The sequence below is a fragment of the Mustela erminea genome, chromosome 11 (assembly GCF_009829155.1).
Source record: "Mustela erminea isolate mMusErm1 chromosome 11, mMusErm1.Pri, whole genome shotgun sequence".
Taxonomy (NCBI): domain Eukaryota; kingdom Metazoa; phylum Chordata; class Mammalia; order Carnivora; family Mustelidae; genus Mustela; species Mustela erminea.
The window spans coordinates 69745309-69767134 of NC_045624.1; the positions used below are offsets into that span (position 1 = coordinate 69745309).

General features: G+C 36.6%; 1 protein-coding gene and 1 pseudogene across 7 annotated transcripts in view; one reads left to right on the forward strand and one right to left on the reverse strand.

The window, feature by feature from the left end:
* Positions 1-21826, reverse strand: part of GNGT1 (G protein subunit gamma transducin 1) — a 369437-nt gene that overhangs the window by 72397 nt on the left and 275214 nt on the right. The window lies entirely within an intron of this gene.
* On the forward strand, positions 9-1337 carry LOC116568963 (annotated as a pseudogene).

Below are 21826 nucleotides of genomic sequence, written 5' to 3' on the forward strand. Positions count from 1 at the left end.
TAAAAAAAATCCCTCAAAATCGAAGGATAAGTAAAGATGTTTACAGTTAAACACAGCTGAGAGAACTTGTTGCCAGCAGATCTCCACTACAAGAAACATTTCTGGGAGTTCTGAAGGAAAATGATCCCAGATGGAAGCACATAACTGCAAAATGGAATGAGAGCACTTGAAGATGTAAACATGGAAAACTAGAAATGAGCCTGCAGTGGGAACGTGACCCATGGATGGTATGCTGCCGCCAGGTGGCAGTGAGCTGCACCAGAAGGTGACCTTGGGGATGACCCGCTGCCTAGAATCTTCCCCAGGTGTGACTGAAGTCACTACTATAGAAAAGCCACCTGCCAAGTGTCATAGGATTTCCTCATGGGAACAAAAACAATAACCATGTGCTACCTGAGAATGTGATGCATATTTATCTGATGACCAATGGCCTGCACATGACATGGAATGTGAAGCTGGATGAGCACACTATTCCACTGGGCAGCATGGCAAGTGACTGCATCGCAAACCTGACTCAACCCAACCAGTCTTCTGAGTATTCAACCCCCTAGTGCACCAACTCTGGCAGACCTGGAAGTTGATGCACCTGAAGCTGGTGAGAACCAGCGAGAAAAAACTCACTTTGATTCTCCCAGTGTGGTTTTTGAGCAGGATCCTTGCAATATGAATAAGGAGGTTTGCCTCATCTACAAAAGAGGAAAACTAACATTCATGAGACCCTGAGATCTGGTTCCTGGATAGAGCGTTATCCTGCATTTTCTCACAAATACCTTTACCACTTACTCTCGCCTTATTATCATGCACCTGGGCTTGCCGCAGTGGTAATATGCCTTCACCAGCTATGGCATTAGTTCACAGGCCAAAAATTGGTTCAACATGTATAAACCTATCACCTACAACCCAAACCTCCTTGCAGAAGGGACCAATTCCTTTGCGAACAAGCTGGATCCCAGAAAAGTATTCAAAAGCAAGAAAAACACCTTACTCCCTAAAAACAAAGGGCTTATCCAGCCTGCAGGTGGCCAGAAAGGGCCCTCAGGTCCTCCCTCCTCCTCTAAATCCTCTTTTAGCCCTGGAAACCCTGTCCAAAAATGAGCATCCCCACCAGCCCCATGGTGATGATTTCCATGCACAGATGGCCCAAGCCTCAGATTCTGCATGTGGCACCACAGGCCTTTTCCTATTTGAGTGAGCCAAATCCTAGGCCTTTTACTCCCACTGTCATTAGCCAGGAGTTCAAGGGCATAGTCAGGTCTCCCTTATCCTTTCCCAGCCCCTGCCTCTGAAAACTGTGGAGAGGGGCACCTGGTTGGCTTAGTCATTAAATGCCTGCCTTCGGCTTAGGGCATGAGCCCAGGGTCCTGGGTTAGAGACCTGCATCGGGCTCCCTACTGTGTGGCAGGAAGCCTGCTTTTCCCTCTCCCACTCCCCCTGCTTGTGTTCTTTCTCTTGCTGTGTCTCTTTCTGTCAAATAAATAAATAAAATCTTAAAAAAAAAAAAAAAGTTGAAAGCTGTGGAGAGTTACTTGTTTAAGTAACTAAGTAGATCTGTTAAGAACTTTCCTCTCTTTCCACCCCCAACCCTCTACACCCTTCAGCGTGATTAGAGAAATCACCCAGAAAAACCATTGGTTTTGAGCCATGAGGCATTAACTCTGCTGTTCAACTGGTAACCACTGGCCACCCATGGCTATTTAAACTATATTAAAAGTTCAGTTCCTCAACTACATTAGCTAGTGTTAACCACTCATGTGGTTAGTAGATTCTATATTAGACAACACAGACCTAATTGAACATTTCCATCATCACAGAAAGTTGTGTTGGGCAGCACTGCATTAGAATATTTTCATACTGCCCTTTCTCGGTTTGTTTTTGTTAGAGAATGGGGATGCCTTAACCTGATGGTTCATAATGTTCCATGAAAATTCTTAAAGATACAATCGTGTATGTTCTTTTTATTTTTATTTTAAGGAATTCTTACTCTACTCCTTTTTCAGTTTCCTGTAGTTTGTTTTTTCCAGTAAATAACAAAACAAAACAAAAACCTACAAAATTATAAATGAACATTCTGTTTAAAACCATTAACTATTATATCTTATGCATATAAAATCTTGTATTTAAAATATATGAAATTGATGGCACCAAAGGTGTTTTGGTTAATGGAATTAAACTATTTTAGTTTCTTGTATGCTTTGGGAAGTATTATAACTCACCATGTAGAATTCATATGGTGATATTAAGAGTAATCAATGAAATAACAAAAAAATATATATATATCTAGAAAACCAACAGAGGAAAGAAGGAATAAAAAACGGAACGATGATTAATCCAAAGGAAGGCCAGAAAAGAGAAATGAAGAAACAAAAATGAAACAATTAGAAAACCATGATAAGATGGTTGACTTAATCTCAAACATCTCAGTCACAGTAAATGACTAAGTACTCCAGTTAAAGGGAGAATGGCCAGATTAGATTAACAAACAAAAAAAAAACAAATAAAAATTTAAAATCTAATGCAATACTATTTACAGGAGACATACTTTATATATAGTTACAAATATCTGAAAGCAGAAAAAGGTGAAAACACATAACATGCAATGAAAAATCAAAATAAAGCTGTTGTAGCTTATCAATAGAAGAGAAAGAAGACTGACAAGAGTAAACAAAGTGTATGAGGAACATTTCACAGCAATAAAAGGTTAACTTAATCAACAGGAGGAAATAATAATTATAAATGTTTACACATCTATTAAAAAGCTTAATACTTTGAAGAAAAAACAGAACTAAAAAGAGAAATACAAATCTTGTAATTTGATATTTTAAAACTTTTTAGTAAATGAACAAGAAAAAATAAAAGACCTAGGAAATTTAAACAACTGAATGAACACTACACCCAACCTAATCAGAATAAACATTTTCAAGTGCATTTGAAATATTTACCAAATGGACCATTTGCTAATCTAAGTAGGTAATGTACATCGGTACATTCCTAAGGAGTATATTCTTTGAATACAAGAGAAACTAGAAATCAACATAAGATTATTGGAAAGTCTCTAAGTGTTTTGAAATTAAACACACACTACTATATAACAGATGTGTCAAAAAAAATCACAATGAATTATATTTTAAATTGAATGAAAAAAATCTGACATATCAGAAATTCTGAGATGCATTTAAAATGGTGGCCAAAGGGAAATTTTTAGCTCTAAATTAGTATATTGAGAACAAGGGTTGAAAATCAATGTTCCAATCTACTATCTCGAGAAACTAGAAAATTAACTATGATAAACATATTTAAATATTCCTTAAAAAGTAGAAGGAAGTTAATAAAGATAACAGTAATTAAAATTTCAAAAAGCAGACATAATTTTTAAAAAATATTTTATTTATTTATTTATTTATTTGAAAGAGAACAAGAGCAAGAATGAGAGAATGAGAGAGAGAGAAAGCACGTACCAGCAGGGGGAATGGCAGAGGGAGAGGGAGAAGCAGCAGAGCCCAAAGCAGATGCGGGGCTAGATCCCAGGACCCTGGGGTCATAACCTGAGTTAAAGACAGACACTTAACTGTTTGAGCCACCAAGGCACCCCAAAAAGCAGACATAATTTTAAAGAAAATAAACACAGGAAAAATTTTTTCTCAATAAAGATTAATAAAGTATTTTGTTAATAGCAAGATAGTAAAGAAAGATAAAGGATAGAAATTATCAATATCATAAGTAATAAAACCCAGATATTACAAATCCTAAAGATACTGAAAACAGAATTAATGTTTATTAACAAATTAATACTAATAAATTTTATAAGTTAGATAAAATAAGCAAATACCTTTAAAACCATGCATGACAAAACATGAATAACTCTATCATTTGAGGAGTCCAGGGAAAAATGAGGAGTTTCTTTGTTCAAACATTAATAAAAAATTTAAAGATGGTGACAATAAAGCATTAAATTATGTGTAAGACATTTATAAGTGGATATGACTTCATAGGCTCTATGCCCATGAAGCTGGCCTTGCTTCCAAAACTGGCATATAAATAGAAATTCTGATCATTCCTATACCCATTAAAGAAACTAAAGCCACAATTTTCAGCTTTCCAGAGATTTAACATGGAATAATCTCAATTAGCAAAATCACTTCCAGCAAATAATTAAAATAGAACACTTCATATTTTTTGTTTCTCAATAGGTAATAATTGGTATTGCATTGCAAAGAAGAAAAATTACATGCCAATTTCTTCCTTGATGCACAAAACTTGAACATATATTATCAAATGCACAAAACTTGAACATATATTATCAAATAGATGCACAAAACTTGAACATATATTATCAAATCAAATCCAGCAATATATAATACTTCATGACTAAGTGAAGTATATTTCAGTGGTATAAGATAGTTTTCAACATAAGAAAAATCAGTAATTGTAACTGACCACATTAACAAAATAAGTGACAAAAATCATACAATCATCTAAAGAGATGCAGATAAGGCATTTGATAAAATTGAATGTCAATTCATGATGAAAAAAAAATAATCTCAACAAATAGGAATAGAAGAGATCCTCTTTCATCTGAAAAGCATGTCTACAAAAACCTATGGTTAACATGGTAACTAATAACGAAATATTGAACATTTTCCCTATGAGGGTGGAATAAGACAAATTGGTCCAATGCCATCAAGTCTATTCAAGTTTTATTGGAACTCCCAAACACTGTAAAAACTCAAGAGAAGAACATAAATTCTATAAAGACTGGATAGAAAAAAGTAAAACCATCATAATTTTCAGTAACATATTTGAGTATCTAGAAAATATAAAGGAGCCTACAAATGATTAGAATTTATAAGTGAAGTTAACACGGTCACTGGATACAAGATCAATATTAAAAATAAATTGTATTTCTACATTCCAGGAATAAGGAATTAGAAAATGAGATATAGAGTTACATATAGGAGTTTCCAAGAAATTAGATGCTTAGGAATAAATGTAACACGACTGAAAACTACAGCCATTGCTAAGAAAAATTAAAGAAGACCTAAATAAACAGTGATGAATCAATTGGATACCCATTGGGGGAAAAATGAATCTGAACCCCTATCTTATGCTGTAAACAAAAATCAACTGGAAATAGGACATACACTGAAATGTGAATGGTAAGCTATAAAGCTCTCAGGAAAAAATGTAGGAGAATACCATCAGGACCTTGGGGTAGTTAAAGGATATAGGAATGAAAAGCACACTATAAAAGATAATTGGTGAATTGGTGAACTTTATAAAAATTAAGATGTTCTATTCATCAAAAGAGATTTTACAAATAAAAAGTAAACCGAACACTGGAAAAAGTTATTTTTAGTGCATATATCACACAAACAACACATATGCAAGCTATAAAAAAATTCTAACATATCAATAGGGAAAAAGCAATAAAAAAATAATGGGACAGAAATATCAACAGACTCTGTATAAAAAAGAATGTACAAATTGCAGGTAAGCATATGAAAGGGCGATCAACAGAATAAGCCATCAGGAATACATTTGAAAGCCATAATAAAATACTACTACACACCCACAAGCCTGACTAAAATTAATAGAACTAAGAATATCTAGTGTTGGCAAGGATGTATTGGAACTCTGGCTATCACATATTGCTGGAAGGAGTGTAAACTGATAGAATCATTTTGGGCAATTCTTTGGCAGAATCTACTAATGCTGCTCATGTGTGTACCCATATTACCCAGCAATTATACTTCTAAGTATGCATGCAACAGAAATATTGCATATGCCTATCAAAAGCTGTGTAAAAAGTGGTCATTTTACCTTTATTCATAATAGTACGAATCTAGAAACATTTCAATTGTCCAACTTGATAGTGAATAAATAATACCTAGTAATGGGGGAAAAAAAAACCAACACAACTACTGAACACATTATATCTAGCAGATATAATATTGAGGCAAAAAACATATATATTGTCTAGTTTCATTTATTCATGGTCAAGAATAGGCTAAACGAATCTATTGTGATAAAGATCAGAAGTGTAGTTACTCTTTATTTTGATAAAGGTCAGAAGAAAGTATATTGACCTTAAAAGGAAATGAGGTAGACTTCTGGGCTGGTGATAATAGTCTATATCTCAATCTGGATGGTGGTTATGTAGGGAAATAAATTAGCAAAAAATGACTTTTTTGTACTTCACTGTGTGTTAAAACTCAGTTTCAAAAAGCATTCAAACTTGAGATTTGCAAGATGAGAAGTTAGAACCGATTCCAAGGGCTTTTGTTGTTGTTGTTCGGTTTGTTTTTTATTTTTGGCCTACAATTTGGAAGGATAGCATTGTCATTAATTGAGATAGGGAATGGTATGGATGGAACATTTATTATAAGTTAGATTGAAAGTTCACGTTAGGCATACTGAGTTTGAAATACCTATTAGATCTCCAATTCAATGTGTACTTGGTAATAGAGGCCTGGTGTTTAGAAGCAAACTGTCTAATGGTATATAGATGACATTTTTAGCCTTTAGACTGGATGCCATCACGAAAGGAATAAAGTAGATAGCAAATATTAGCAAGGATGGATCTCTGGTGTGCTGTCATGTCAACGAGTGGGAAGAAGGGACATGCAATGCAAGGTAATGGAAACTGAGAAGGAGCAACTGAGTGTTATGTCCTAGAAACCAAATAATGAAAGTGTATCAAGGAGATGAACATGATTAGCTTCATTAGATGTCATTCATAAGTAAGAGGAGGAATGAGAATTGAATATTAGTTAGCAATATGGATACTACTGATGACCTTAGAAAAAGCAGTTTTAAGTGACATAGAGGGAATGCAAATCTGAATGGAGTAAATCTGAAAGACATGTGTTTCAAGGAGTTGTAATGCAAAGGAGAGTGAGGGAAAAGTTATGCCACCCAGAAATGGGATGTAGCATTTTCCTTTTTTATATGTTAGGAGAAATGACAGATACGTATATGCTGAGGGGAATGATCTAATAAAGAGCTGATACAGGAAATAAAGAAAATTTGACAAAGCTGTATTTTTGGGTAGGCAACAGCAGACGGGATTTAGAGCACAAGGGGGGAGATTTGTCTCAGACTGGCTCGTGGGTAGTTGATCTGGAGTAACATACAGAAAATCAAAGTATGTGAGTGCAGATACTTGTAAGTGAGGAAATATGCTGTGGTTGTAGTCTGCGGAAGTTCTCTTCCAGTTGCTTAATTTTCTCAGTAAGGAAGCGTATCATCAGCTGGAAGTGAGGAAAGGAGAGGAAGTTTAAGTGGTTTCAGGAAAGTACAGAAGATAAGCAATGGTCCTCCAAGAGAAGAGGGGGGTGACTAGACTTTGACATGCATTTTGATGGTCTGATAGCATTCATGGCTCACCTGAAGTGTGTGGTCATGAATATGGTTTTGAATTTTTCTACAGTTATTACCAGCTCATGGGGTTTATATAAAGCAAGAGGAGAGATTAAACTGAGTAGTGATCTTTTTGGAAGTCAGCACAACACTCAGTTTCACAGGATAGAGTTATGGAACGGAGAGAAGAACAGATGCAGGATATATGGAAGGGCATGACTATAACTACTATCTATGAAACTTAAAATAGATGAAGAAAGGAGAAAAAAGCATTAAGTGGAGAAAGAGGGAAGTGTGGTAGGATCAGTTGACTCAGTCTATTGGAAATTGCTGTTGAAATATATTGCTGGGAAGGAAGATAATAAGGATTAGAACAGAAATAATTGATGTCGAAACTAAACAACAACAACAACAGAACAGATCAATGAAACCAGAAGCTGTTTCTTTGAAAAAAAATCAATAAAATTGATAAGCCTCTAGCCAGACTTATCAAGAAAAAAAGAGAAAGAACTCAAATAAATAAAATCAAAATAAAATCACAAATGAGAGAGGAGAAATAACAACCAACACCACACAAGTACAATCATAAGAAATTATTATGAAAAACTATATGCTGGGGCACCTTGGTGGCACAGCTGGTTGAGCATCCAACTCTTGGTTTCAGTCCAAGTTGTGTCCTAATAGTTGTAAGATCAAGCCCCAAGTCAGGCTTAGCGTGGAGTCTGCTTGAGAGTCTCTTTCTTGCCCTCTCCCTCTGCCCTTCCTGCTCACGCTCTCTCTCTAATAAATAATCATAAAAAAAAAAAGGAGAGAAAAGCTATATGCCAACAAATTGGACAACTTCTTAGAAGAAATGGATAAGTTCGTATAAACATATAATCTATCAAAATTGAAATGGGAAGAAATAGAAAATTTGAACAGAACTAATAACAATAGCCAGCAAGGAAATTGAGTCAGTAATCAAGAAAGTCCCCAAAAAACAAAAGTTCAGGATCAGATGGCTTTACAGGTTAATTCTACCAAACATTTAAAGAAGGTTTAACACCTGCACTTCTTTAAACTATTCCAAAAATAAGAAAAGGAAGGAAAACTTTGAAATTGATTCTGTGAGAACAGCTTTACTTTAATACCAAAACCTAATGAAAAAAAAAAAAAAACACTAGGGGAACCCTCCTACACTGTTGGTGGGAATGCAAGCTGGTGCAGCCACTCTGGAAAACAGCATGGAGGTTCCTCAAAATGTTGAAAATAGAACTGCCCTATGACCCAGCAATTGCATATTGGGTATTTACCCTAAAGATACAAACATAGTGATCCAAAGGGGCACATGCACCCGAATGTTTATAGCAGCAATGTCCACAATAGCCAAACTATGGAAAGAACCTAGATGTCCATCAACAGATGAATGGATCAAGAAGATGTGGTATATATACACAATGGAATACTATACAGCCATCAAAAGAAATGAAATCTTGCCATTTGCGACAACATGGATGGAACTAGAGCGTATCATGCTTAGCGAAATAAGTCAAGCAGAGAAAGACAACTATCATATGAACTCCCTGATATGAGGAAGTGGTGATGCAACATGGGGGCTTAAGTGGGTAGGAGAAGAATCAATGAAACAAGATGGGACTGGGAGGGAGACAAACCATAAGTGACTCTTAATCTCACAAAACAAACTGAGGGTTGCTGGGGGGAGGGGGTTTGGGAGAAGGGGGTGGGATTATGGACATTGGGGAGGGTATGTGCTTTGGTGAGTGCTGTGAAGTGTGTAAACCTGGTGATTCACAGACCTGTACCCCTGGGGATAAAAATATATGTTTATAAAAAATAAAAAATTAATTTAAAAAAACACTAAAAAAGAGAACTACAGGTCAATATCTTTGATGAACAAAAATGTAAAAATTCTCAATAAAATACTAGCAAACCAAATTGAACAATATTATTTTAAAAAAATCATTCACCACAATCAAATGGGATTTATTCCTAGGTTGTAAGGGTGGTTCAATATTTGCAAATCAATCAGTGTGATCCATCACATTAATAAGAGAAAAGATAAGAACCATAGGATCATTTCAATTAGATGCAGAAAAAGTATTTGACAATGCATAACATCCATTCATGATAAAAATTCACAATAAAGTATGTTAAGAAGGAACATACCTCAACACAATAAAGGCCATCTGTGAAAACCCCACAGCAAATATCATCCTTAAAGAACTGAGAAACTTTCCTATAAGGTCAGGTACAAGACACGGATGTCTACTCTCACCACTTTTATTCCACATGGTACTTAGAGTCCTAGTCACAGCAATCAAACAACAAAAAGAAATAAAAGCTATCCAAATCGGTAAGAAAGAAGTAAAACTTTTACTGTTTGCAGATGATATTGCAAATAGGAAACCCAAAAGACTACCAAAAACTCCTAGAACTGGTAGATGAATTTGATAAAGTCACAGGATACAAAATCAATGTACAGAAATCTATTGCATTTCTATACACCAATATTGAAACAGCAAAAGAGAATTAAGAAAACAATCCTATTTACAATTGCACACAAAATTATAAGATACCTAGGAATAAACTTACCCAAAGAGGTGAAAGACCTGTATTCTGAAACTATAGAACACTGATGAAAGACACTGAAGGCAACTCAGAGAAGTTGGAAAATGGAAAGACATTCCATGCTCATGGATTGGAAGAACAAATATTGTTAAAATGTCTATACTACCTAAAGCAATTTACACATTTAATGCAATCCCCATCAAAATACTAACAGCATTTTTCAGAGAACAAACAATTCTAAAATTTGTGTGGAACCACAAAAGACCCCGAATAGCCAAAGCAACCCTGAAAAAGAAAAGCAAAGTGGGAGGCATCACAATTCCAAACTTCAAGTTATAATACAAAGCTGGAGCGATCAAAACAGTTTGATATTGGCACAAAAAGAGACACACACATCAGTAGAACAGCATATAAAATTCAGAAGTAAACCCACAATTATATGGTCAATTAATCTTTGACAAAGCAGGAAAGAATATGCAATGGGGAAAAGACAGTCTCTTTAATCCATGGTGTTGGGAAAACTGGACAGCAACATGCAAAAGAATGAAATCAGACCACTTTCTTAAACTGTACACAAAAATAATTTGCAAAAAGTCAAGATGGACTAAAGACCTAAACATGAGACCCAAAACCATAAAAATTCTAGAAGACTACACAGGCAGTAACTTTTTGACAGCAGCTGTAGCAACTTTTTTCTAGATAGGTCTCCTGAGGCAAGGGGAACAAAGCAAAAATGGACTATTGGGACTTCATCAAAATAAAAACCCTCTGCACAATGAAGGAAACAATCAACAAAACTAAAAGACAACTGAAGGAATGGGAGAAGATATTTGCAAATGACATATCCAAAAAGGGTTAGTATCCAAAATACATAAGGAACTTCAAAGCTAAACAAAAAACCAAAATAATCTAAACCAAAATAATAATTCAAAATAGGCAGAACAGACATTTCCCCAAAGGAGACACACAGATGGCCAAAAGATATTCATCATCATTTATCATCAGGGAAATGCAAATCAAAACTATAATGAGATAACCCCCTCACCTGTCAGAATGATTAAAATCAACAACATAAAAAACAACAGGAGTTGGCAAGGATGTGGAGAGAGGAACCTTTGTGCACTGCTGGGCATGCAAACTGGAGCAGCCGTTCTGGAGAACAGTACGGAGATTCCTCAAAAAAGTAAAATTAGATTCACCTTATGACGCAACAATTACATCACCGGGTATTTACCAAAAGAATATAAGAAAACTAATTCAAAGGGATATATGCACTCTTATGTTTATAGCAGCATTATTTACAATAGCCAAATTATGGAAGCAGCCCAAGTGTTTATCACTAGATGAACAGATAAAGAAGAGGAGGTATAAACATACACAATGGAATAATATTAAGTCAGCAAAACAAATGAAATCTTGCCATTTGCAACTACTTGGATGGAGCTAGAGAGTACAATGTTAAGCGAAATAAGTCAGAGAAAGACAAATACCACATGATTTCACTAATATGTGGAATTTAAGAAAGAAAACAAAAGAATGAGATAAAAAAGAGACAAACCAAAAAACCAGACTCATAACTATGGAGAACAAACTGATGGTTACCAGAGGGGAGAGGGGTGAGGAATGGGTTAAGTAGGTTATGGGAATTAAGGAGTGCCATTGTCATGATGAGCACAGGGTGATGTATGGAAGTGTTGAATCACTAGATCGTACACCTGAAACAAATATAACACTGTAAGCTAACTGGAATTAAAATAAAAGCTTGAAAAAAAAGAAATATATTGCTGATATTTTCCCCTGACCGTTTTTTTGCCTGAAGCCCCAGAAGGTTTTTAATTTAAGAGCCTATTAACTTTACCAGGTAATGTACCATAATTGACCAAAATTTAAATTTCATAGTTGTTTTTCTTGTTGTGACAAATACTTATACACATATGCTACTTGCCTTGCTTGTTTTCTGTATTTAGAGTTTTTCTTTTGAATACTTTTCTCTCTTTCCCTCTCTTGCATTTTGTCTATGTTCTCTTGGCTCTTTTCACTCCTTATTCAAATGTTCCTTATTTTACTACTGGAGCTATTTTCTGTTGAATAGTTTGTAACTCTCTTTATTTCTAAAATGCCCCCCCCCCCCAATTTCTTTCCTGAGTTTGGCCAGTTCTATTTTTTCCAACTTTCTCCATTTTGTCATTTCTATTCTTTCTTATTCTTATTCAAGCCATTTCTTATTTTTTCTGTCTTTGTTTTTATGGTGTATTCTCTAATCTGCCATTTCTAGTTTAGTATTATGGTCTTCATATCTGAGTCCTGAGTTACAATTTTTCTCTGCTACATTTTTAGGAATATTTTCACCCAATGAAAAATTACATCTTCCTTTCTTTTTATTATAGCCTAATGAGGATGTTGTCTGACTTTCTGATCACTTTTTATATGTCTTGGATTCTCCTAAGTCAGCAATCACCCACATCCCTATGGTGAACTATGAGGGGTCTGGGTACTTATTAGGTTTCTTAGTTCAAGAACATACTCTTCTGTTGGTACTCAGAAGTATAAAGTCTGCAGTAAATGAGAACCTTTTTGCATGATGATGTGTCTTCTACTTTCTGTGACTCTTTTACTTTCTGAGATTCTTGCTTTCCATCGTTTTCTTCCTTCCTCCATTCACTGTCAGATCATCAAAGAAGATCTAATTTGGGCTGTTACACTGCCAACCTAAGCACTGCCTTCTCCAGATTGCCACCTCTGGTTCTACAACTTCCTACCTCTTCTCTCTCCCAACTCCTTCCATGGCTGTGGCTTTGATCCATGGGGCTCAGACTCCCGTTGAGGAAAAGCCCTCTTTTGTTGGGGGGGGGTAACATTAACATATTTCACCAACTACAGGATCATACTACACAGTTTTCCTGCTTAATCTTCATATTATTTTCCCCAGTTATACGTACATGAACATTTGTGTGTTCCCTTTCTCTTAATTTTGCTCTACATGTGAGTTGTGAGTGGAATTACCAGATCTCTTTATGGATCTGTACAGTCCCCTTTGGAGTGTAAATCAAATCATCCACCTTCGGAGGGTGTGTGGAGACATTACTATTACTATTTAAGTATCCAGGATGATCCTAGGGAAATCTGAAGTCCAAAATATTATGTTAAAACTAAAGTAATATTTTAAATTTTAAAAAACCATAGATTATTTTCCTTTTCTCCTTTTTTATATTCATATCGCTTAATGCTTGCAGAGTATAAATTATATGTTGACACTACCTTCAGAGCCTAAGATCCTTAACCCATGTAACTTTAGCTTATTTAGCATTTGATGCTAATAGATTTTTCAGCAAAGACATAAATTGATGTAGTCCTAGACTAGAGCTTTGCATTAGAGGCCAGCAGTTCCCTTCTGAGACTAAAATGGAGGTTAATCTTCTATTAATCTTACATGTTTTGCTTAGACAATTCTTTTGATATTTGATACTGAAGAGGTCTGCCCTTTGTTCTTAGCCATCCTCTTCAGGAAATTTTTCATCTGAATCACAGCACTATAATTCTCATGACAAACTGATATTCTGCATTGTGTTTTAAAGCTAATCTTTTCAGGTAACTTTTACTTGTAAAACATGGTTCTTGTTTTTGTTTTTGTTTTTGTTTTTTACAAGAATAAAAAAATCGTGGAGTTGTTCAGCTGTAATTTTTTAATATATTCTTAGTCCTTTTATATTCCTTGAATTTACTGGAGCTAGATGAATGATGGTATATCACCAGTTTAATTATTACCTGCTAAAAACAAACTTTTGTTTCAAATATAGTCTAAATTTTAAGTGAACAACCAAAGCTATTTACGACTTTTTAACAAATATCCTGTCTATAATAAAATATGGTAAAATGTTATTTTTTAAAATCAACCTTTTATATGTAAATGTCACTTCTCATAACTAATAATCAAGACTAGCTTAATATTAAGTGTTATGCTTCAAGGAGACAATTATCTTTTAAATCACGATATTTCTAAGTTGAGTTAATAGTCCCAAGACATATTAAAGTATTTAACTACTAAAGGCCAGGTATTTATTCTTCTTAAAAAATGGACAAATGGGGGGGGAGGAGTCAAGATGGCGGAGAAGTAGCAGGCTGAGACTGCTTCAGCTAGCCGGAGATCAGCTAGATAGCTTATCTAAAGATTGCAAACACCTGAAAATCCATCGGCAGATCGAAGGGAAGAAGAACAGCAATTCTGGAAACAGAAAAACAACCACTTTCTGAAAGGTAGGACCGGCGGAGAAGTGAATCCAAAGCGACGGGAAGATAGACCCCGGGGGGAGGGGCCGGCTCCCGGCAAGCGGCGGAGCAACCGCGCACAAAATCAGGACTTTTAAAAGTCTGTTCCGCTGAGGGACATCGCTCCAGAGGCTAAACCGGGGCGAAGCCCACGCGGGGTCAGCGTGGCCTCAGGTCCCGCAGGGTCACAGAAGGATCAGGGGTGTCTGAGTGTCGCAGACCTTGCGGGTATTGGAACGGGAAAGCCGGCTACAGAGACAGAGCCGACAGTAAGCTCACAGCTCGGTGTTACCTTGAACCGGTCCCAGGCTCGGTGAGCTCGGAGCGCGGCCGGAGGTCAGGCAGACGGGAGTAACTGGGCGCTGTTCTCTGGGGGCGCACTGAGGAGTGGGGCCCTGGGCTCTCGGCTCCTCCGGGCCGGAGACCAGGAGGCCGCCATTTGTATTCCCGTCCTCCGGAACTCTACCGAAAGCGCTCAGGGAACAAAAGCTCCTGAAAGCAAACCCGAGCGGATTACTCACCCCGGCCCCGGGTAAGGGCGGTGTAATTCCGCCTGGGGCAAAGACACTTGAGAATCACTACAACAGGCCCCTCCCCCAGAAGATCAACAAGAAATCCAGCTGAGACCAAGTTCACCTACCAAGGAGTGCGGTTTCAATACCAATGAGAGCAGCAGAATTTCAGAGGAGGAGAAAGCCAAGCACAGAACTCATGGCTTTTTCCCTGTGATTTTTTTTTAGTCTTGCAGTTAATTTAATATTTTTCTTTTTCATTTTTTGGTTTTTTTTTCTCGCCTTCGGGTAAAATTTTTTTTTTAACTGTTACCTTTTTCTTTTTTAACGATTTTTTACTAGTTTATCTAATATATACATTTTTTCTTTTTTACATTTTTCTTAGGTGTTTTCTTTTTTTTTTAAATTCTTTTCTTTTCTTTTTTTTTTCTTTTTTCTTTTTTTTTTCTTTCTTCCTTTTTGAACCTCTTTTTATCCCCTTTCTCCCCCCTCACGATTTTGGATCTCTTCTAATTTGGTTAAAGCATTTTTTCCTGGGGTTGTTGCCACCCTTTTAGTATTTTACTTGCCCCTTCATATACTCTTATCTGGACAAAATGACAAGACAGAAAAATTCAACACAAAAAAAAGAACAAGAGGCAGTGCCGAAGGCTAGGGACCTAATCAATACAGACATTGGTAATATGTCAGATCTAGAGTTCAGAATGACAACTCTCAAGGTTCTAGCCGGGCTCGAAAAAGGCATGGAAGATATTAGAGAAACCCTCTCGAGAGATATAAAAGCCCTTTCTGGAGAAATAAAAGAACTAAAATCTAACCAAGTTGAAATCAAAAAAGCTATTAATGAGGTGCAATCAAAAATGGAGGCTCTCACTGCTAGGATAAGTGAGGCAGAAGAAAGAATTAGTGATATAGAAGACCAAATGACAGAGAATAAAGAAGCTGAGCAAAAGAGGGACAAACAGCTACTGGACCACGAGGGGAGAATTCGAGAGATAAGTGACACCATAAGACGAAACAACATTAGAATAACTGGGATTCCAGAAGAAGAAGAAAGAGAGAGGGGAGCAGAAGGTATACTGGAGAGAATTATTGGGGAGAATTTCCCCAATATGGCAAAGGGAACGAGCATCAAAATTCAGGAGGTTCAGAGAACGCCCCTCAAAATCAATAAGAATAGGCCCACACCCCATCACCTAATAGTAAAATTTACAAGTCTCAGTGACAAAGAGAAAATCCTGAAAGCAGCCCGGGAAAAGAAGTCTGTAACATACAATGGTAAAAATATTAGATTGGCAGCTGACTTATCCACAGAGACCTGGCAGGCCAGAAAGAGCTGGCATGATATTTTCAGAGCACTAAACGAGAAAAACATGCAGCCAAGAATACTATATCCAGCTAGGCTATCATTGAAAATAGAAGGAGAGATTAAAAGCTTCCAGGACAAACAAAAACTGAAAGAATTTGCAAATACCAAACCAGTTCTACAGGAAATATTGAAAGGGGTCCTCTAAGCAAAGAGAGAGCCTACAAGTGGTAGATCAGAAAGGAACAGAGACCATATACAGTAACAGTCACCTTACAGGCAATACAATGGCACTAAATTCATATCTCTCAATAGTTACCCTGAATGTTAATGGGCTAAATGCCCCTGTCAAAAGACACAGGGTATCAGAATGGATAAAAAAACAAAACCCATCTATATGTTGCCTCCAAGAAACTCATTTTGAGCCCGAAGACACCTCCAGATTTAAAGTGAGGGGGTGGAAAAGAATTTGCCATGCTAATGGACATCAGAAGAAAGCAGGAGTGGCAATCCTTATATCAGATCAATTAGATTTTAAGCCAAAGACTATAATAAGAGATGAGGAAGGACACTATATCATACTCAAAGGGTCTGTCCAACAAGAAGATTTAACAATTTTAAATATCTATGCCCCCAACGTGGGAGCAGCCAACTATATAAACCAATTAATAACAAAATCAAAGAAACACATCAACAATAATACAATAATAGTAGGGGACTTTAACACTCCCCTCACTGAAATGGACAGATCATCCAAGCAAAAGATCAGCAAGGAAATAAAGGCCTTAAACGACACACTGGACCAGATGGACATCACAGATATATTCAGAATATTTCATCCCAAAGCAACAGAATACACATTCTTCTCTAGTGCACATGGAACATTCTCCAGAATAGATCACATCCTCGGTCCTAAATCAGGACTCAACCGGTATCAAAAGATTGGGATCATTCCCTGCATATTTTCAGACCACAATGCTCTAAAGCTAGAACTCAACCACAAAAGGAAGTTTGGAAAGAACCCAAATACATGGAGACTAAACAGCATCCTTCTAAAGAATGAATGGGTCAACCGGGAAATTAAAGAAGAATTGAAAAAAATCATGGAAACAAATGATAATGAAAATACAACGGTTCAAAATCTGTGGGACACAACAAAGGCAGTCCTGAGAGGAAAATATATAGCGGTACAAGCCTTTCTCAAGAAACAAGAAAGGTCTCAGGTACACAACCTAACCCTACACCTAAAGGAGCTGGAGAAAGAACAAGAAAGAAACCCTAAGCCCAGCAGGAGAAGAGAAATCATAAAGATCAGAGCAGAAATCAATGAAATAGAAACCAAAAAAACAACAGAACAAATCAACGAAACTAGGAGCTGGTTCTTTGAAAGAATTAATAAAATTGATAAACCCCTGGCCCGACTTATCAAAAAGAAAAGAGAAAGGACCCAAATAAATAAAATCATGAATGAAAGAGGAGAGATCACAACTAACACCAAAGAAATACAAACTATTATAAGAACATACTATGAGCAACTCTATGCCAATAAATTTGACAATCTGGAAGAAATGGATGCATTCCTAGAAACATATAAACTACCACAACTGAACCAGGAAGAAATAGAAAGCCTGAACAGACCCATAACCAGTAAGGAGATTGAAACAGTCATTAAAAATCTCCAAACAAACAAAAGCCCAGGGCCAGACGGCTTCCCGGGGGAATTCTACCAAACATTTAAAGAAGAACTAATTCCTATTCTCCTGAAACTGTTCCAAAAAATAGAAATGGAAGGAAAACTTCCAAACTCATTTTATGAGGCCAGCATCACCTTGATCCTAAAACCAGACAAGGATCCCACCAAAAAAGAGAGCTATAGACCGATATCCTTGATGAACACAGATGCGAAAATACTCAACAAAATACTAGCCAATAGGATTCAACAGTACATTAAAAAGATTATTCTCCACGACCAAGTGGGATTTATTCCAGGGCTGCAAGGTTGGTTCAACATCCGCAAATCAGTCAATGTGATACAACACATCAATAAAAGAAAGAACAAGAACCATAGGATACTCTCAATAGATGCTGAAAAAGCATTTGACAAAGTACAGCATCCCTTCCTGATCAAAACTCTTCAAAGTGTAGGGATACAGGGCACATACCTCAATATCATCAAAGCCATCTATGAAAAACCCACCGCAAATATCATCCTCAATGGAGAAAAACTGAAAGCTTTTCCGCTAAGGTCAGGAACGCGGCAGGGATGTCCATTATCACCACTGCTATTCAACATAGTACTAGAGGTCCTAGCTTCAGCAATCAGACAACAAAAGGAAATTAAAGGCATCCAAATCGGCAAAGAAGAAGTCAAATTATCACTCTTCGCAGATGATATGATACTATATGTGGAAAACCCAAAAGACTCCACTCCAAAACTGCTAGAACTTATACAGGAATTCAGTAAAGTGTCAGGATATAAAATCAATGCACAGAAATCAGTTGCATTTCTCTACACCAAAAGCAAGACAGAAGAAAGAGAAATTAAGGAGTCAATCCCATTTACAATTGCACCCCAAACCATAAGATACCTAGGAATAAACCTAACCAAAGAGACACAGAATCTATACTCAGAAAACTATAAAGTACTCATGAAAGAAATTGAGGAAGACACAAAGAAATGGAAAAATGTTCCATGCTCCTGGATTGGAAGAATAAATATTGTGAAAATGTCTATGCTACCTAAAGCAATCTACACATTTAATGCAATTCCTATCAAAGTACCATCCATCTTTTTCAAAGAAATGGAACAAATAATGCTAAAATTTATATGGAACCAGAAAAGACCTCGAATAGCCAAAGGGATATTGAAAAAGAAAGCCAACGTTGGTGGCATCACAATTCCGGGCTTCAAGCTCTATTACAAAGCTGTCATCATCAAGACAGCATGGTACTGGCACAAAAACAGACACATAGATCAATGGAACAGAATAGAGAGCCCAGAAATAGACCCTCAACTCTATGGTCAACTAATCTTCGACAAAGCAGGAAAGAATGTCCAATGGAAAAAAGACAGCCTCTTCAATAAATGGTGCTGGGAAAATTGGACAGCCACATGCAGAAAAATGAAATTGGACCATTTCCTTACACCACACACAAAAATAGACTCAAAATGGATGAAGGACCTCAATGTGCGAAAGGAATCCATCAAAATCCTTGAGGAGAACACAGGCAGCAACCTCTTTGACCTCTGCCGCAGCAACATCTTCCTAGGAACAACGCAAAAGGCAAGGGAAGCAAGGGCAAAAATGAACTATTGGGATTTCATCAAGATCAAAAGCTTTTGCACAGCAAAGGAAACAGTTAACAAAATCAAAAGACAACTGACAGAATGGGAGAAGATATTTGCAAATGACATATCAGATAAAGGACTAGTGTTCAGAATCTATAAAGAACTTAGCAAACTCAACACCCAAAGAACAAATAATCCAATCAAGAAATGGGCAGAGGACATGAACAGACATTTCTGCAAAGAAGACATCCAGATGGCCAACAGACACATGAAAAAGTGCTCCATATCACTCGGCATCAGGGAAATACAAATCAAAACCACAATGAGATATCACCTCACACCAGTCAGAATGGCTAAAATCATCAAGTCAGGAAATGACAGATGCTGGCGAGGATGCGGAGAAAGGGGAACCCTCCTACACTGTTGGTGGGAATGCAAGCTGGTGCAGCCACTCTGGAAAACAGCATGGAGGTTCCTCAAAATGTTGAAAATAGAACTGCCCTATGACCCAGCAATTGCACTATTGGGTATTTACCCTAAGGATACAAACGTAGTGATCCAAAGGGGCACATGCACCCGAATGTTTATAGCAGCAATGTCCACAATAGCCAAACTATGGAAAGAACCTAGATGTCCATCCACAGATGAATGGATCAAGAAGATGTGGTATATATACACAATGGAATACTATGCAGCCATCAAAAGAAATGAAATCTTGCCATTTGCGACAACATGGATGGAACTAGAGCGTATCATGCTTAGCGAAATAAGTCAAGCAGAGAAAGACAACTATCATATGATCTCCCTGATATGAGGAAGCGGTGATGCAACATGGGGGCTTAAGTGGGTAGGAGAAGAATCAATGAAACAAGATGGGATTGGGAGGGAGACAAACCATAAGTGACTCTTAATCTCACAAAACAAACTGAGGGTTGCTGGGGGGAGGGGGTTTGGGAGAAGGGGGTGGGATTATGGACATTGGGGAGGGTATGTGCTTTGGTGAGTGCTGTGAAGTGTGTAAACCTGGTGATTCACAGACCTGTACCCCTGGGGATAAAAATATATGTTTATAAAAAATAAAAAATTAATTTAAAAAAAATGGACAAATGGCTATTTCTTGACTTTCTTTTCTAAGGCTTTGTGTAAATTTTTATAATAATATTGCAGTGTTTTATTTCTTTTTAAAAGTAATTTATGCACTATTTGGATATGTTTGTTCTTTAATTTTAGAATCTGCTTTGCATCTTAAAAATAATCCCATACCATTAAGTGGATTTGCATAATACATACATAAATAACATAAAGGGTACAGTTACGGTCATATTTCCATCTTCTTTATTTTATCAAATCATATTATGATGTTTTTCTAGAACCTACCATCAACACAGGTGGAAGGTCCAACACCAATCTATGAAAAATCTTTCCCTTAACTTGGGATAATTTAAGATTATTGGGAGCTGACAAACTTCTTCAGTCACATATGATAGCTCTAGACATTCAACTTTAGAGTCAGGGAGAAGTCGCCTCCCTGTCCACAGTACCTATTTATCCTTTTATGGAACAGGACGGACTGTCAGCAAACATCTGCACTCTGCTATGCTTCTTTGGGGTGTAATGGGGTTATTTTGCTTAGCCACTTGACCAAATCAACTGCTCCTACAAAGGACGTAGGCACCCATTGAATCCATATCCTGCTTACCAATGTTGGAGTCAGGAATATTCCTTACTCAGCCACACCCAGGCCTTACTGACTCACAGTCACCTTCTTTGGAAGGTGTTCCCTAAAGGTGTTATGTGAAAAGAATCAGGCATGTTTCAATTGGTATGTGTGTAACCCTTGCCCTTTCGCCTGTGCCAGTAATTCCTCAGGATTCCATAATTTATTACACTCTATGGAAATAAAAGGCTAAAAAATTATTTCCTGTAATGTAATCTAACATTCCAAAAATAGCTACTATAAATCCATGGATCTCACTTCCTTTTAGGTAAGACAATCCTAATATCAACCCCTGTTTCTTTCAAAGATGAGCTACATTGACTATCTTAAAGATGAAGATCTTTCCTTTGGATCTTCCTTGTGAGGTGTTATATTAGAATAACAAAGAAAAAAACCCATTCCTTAGTGCATCATGATTCATTTAAATCTTTTTTATTTAAAATTGTTTCCATTTTAAAAAAAGTTTTGTTGTTTGTATTAGTGGAAATGTTTTAAAAAACATATACTCTAACTCATAATTATTATTAAATAGAAAAGCTATGATTTGGGGACCAGTTATTTTCTGAGTAATCAAATATTAAATCTTTTTTAACCAAAATAATATAACAGATGAGCTTTAAAGTTTTTCCACAGAGTGAATCATAAAATTTGCAAATAATAATTATATCTCCTGTTGCCAATAACTAAACAACTTATTCTTTTCCTTGCCTTGTTGCATTGGCTAACATTTTCAGAAACAGTGATACATAATAGTGAGGAAAGTACTTTTGTTCATTTCTGACTTTTATCAATATACCTTTTGTGTTTTATAG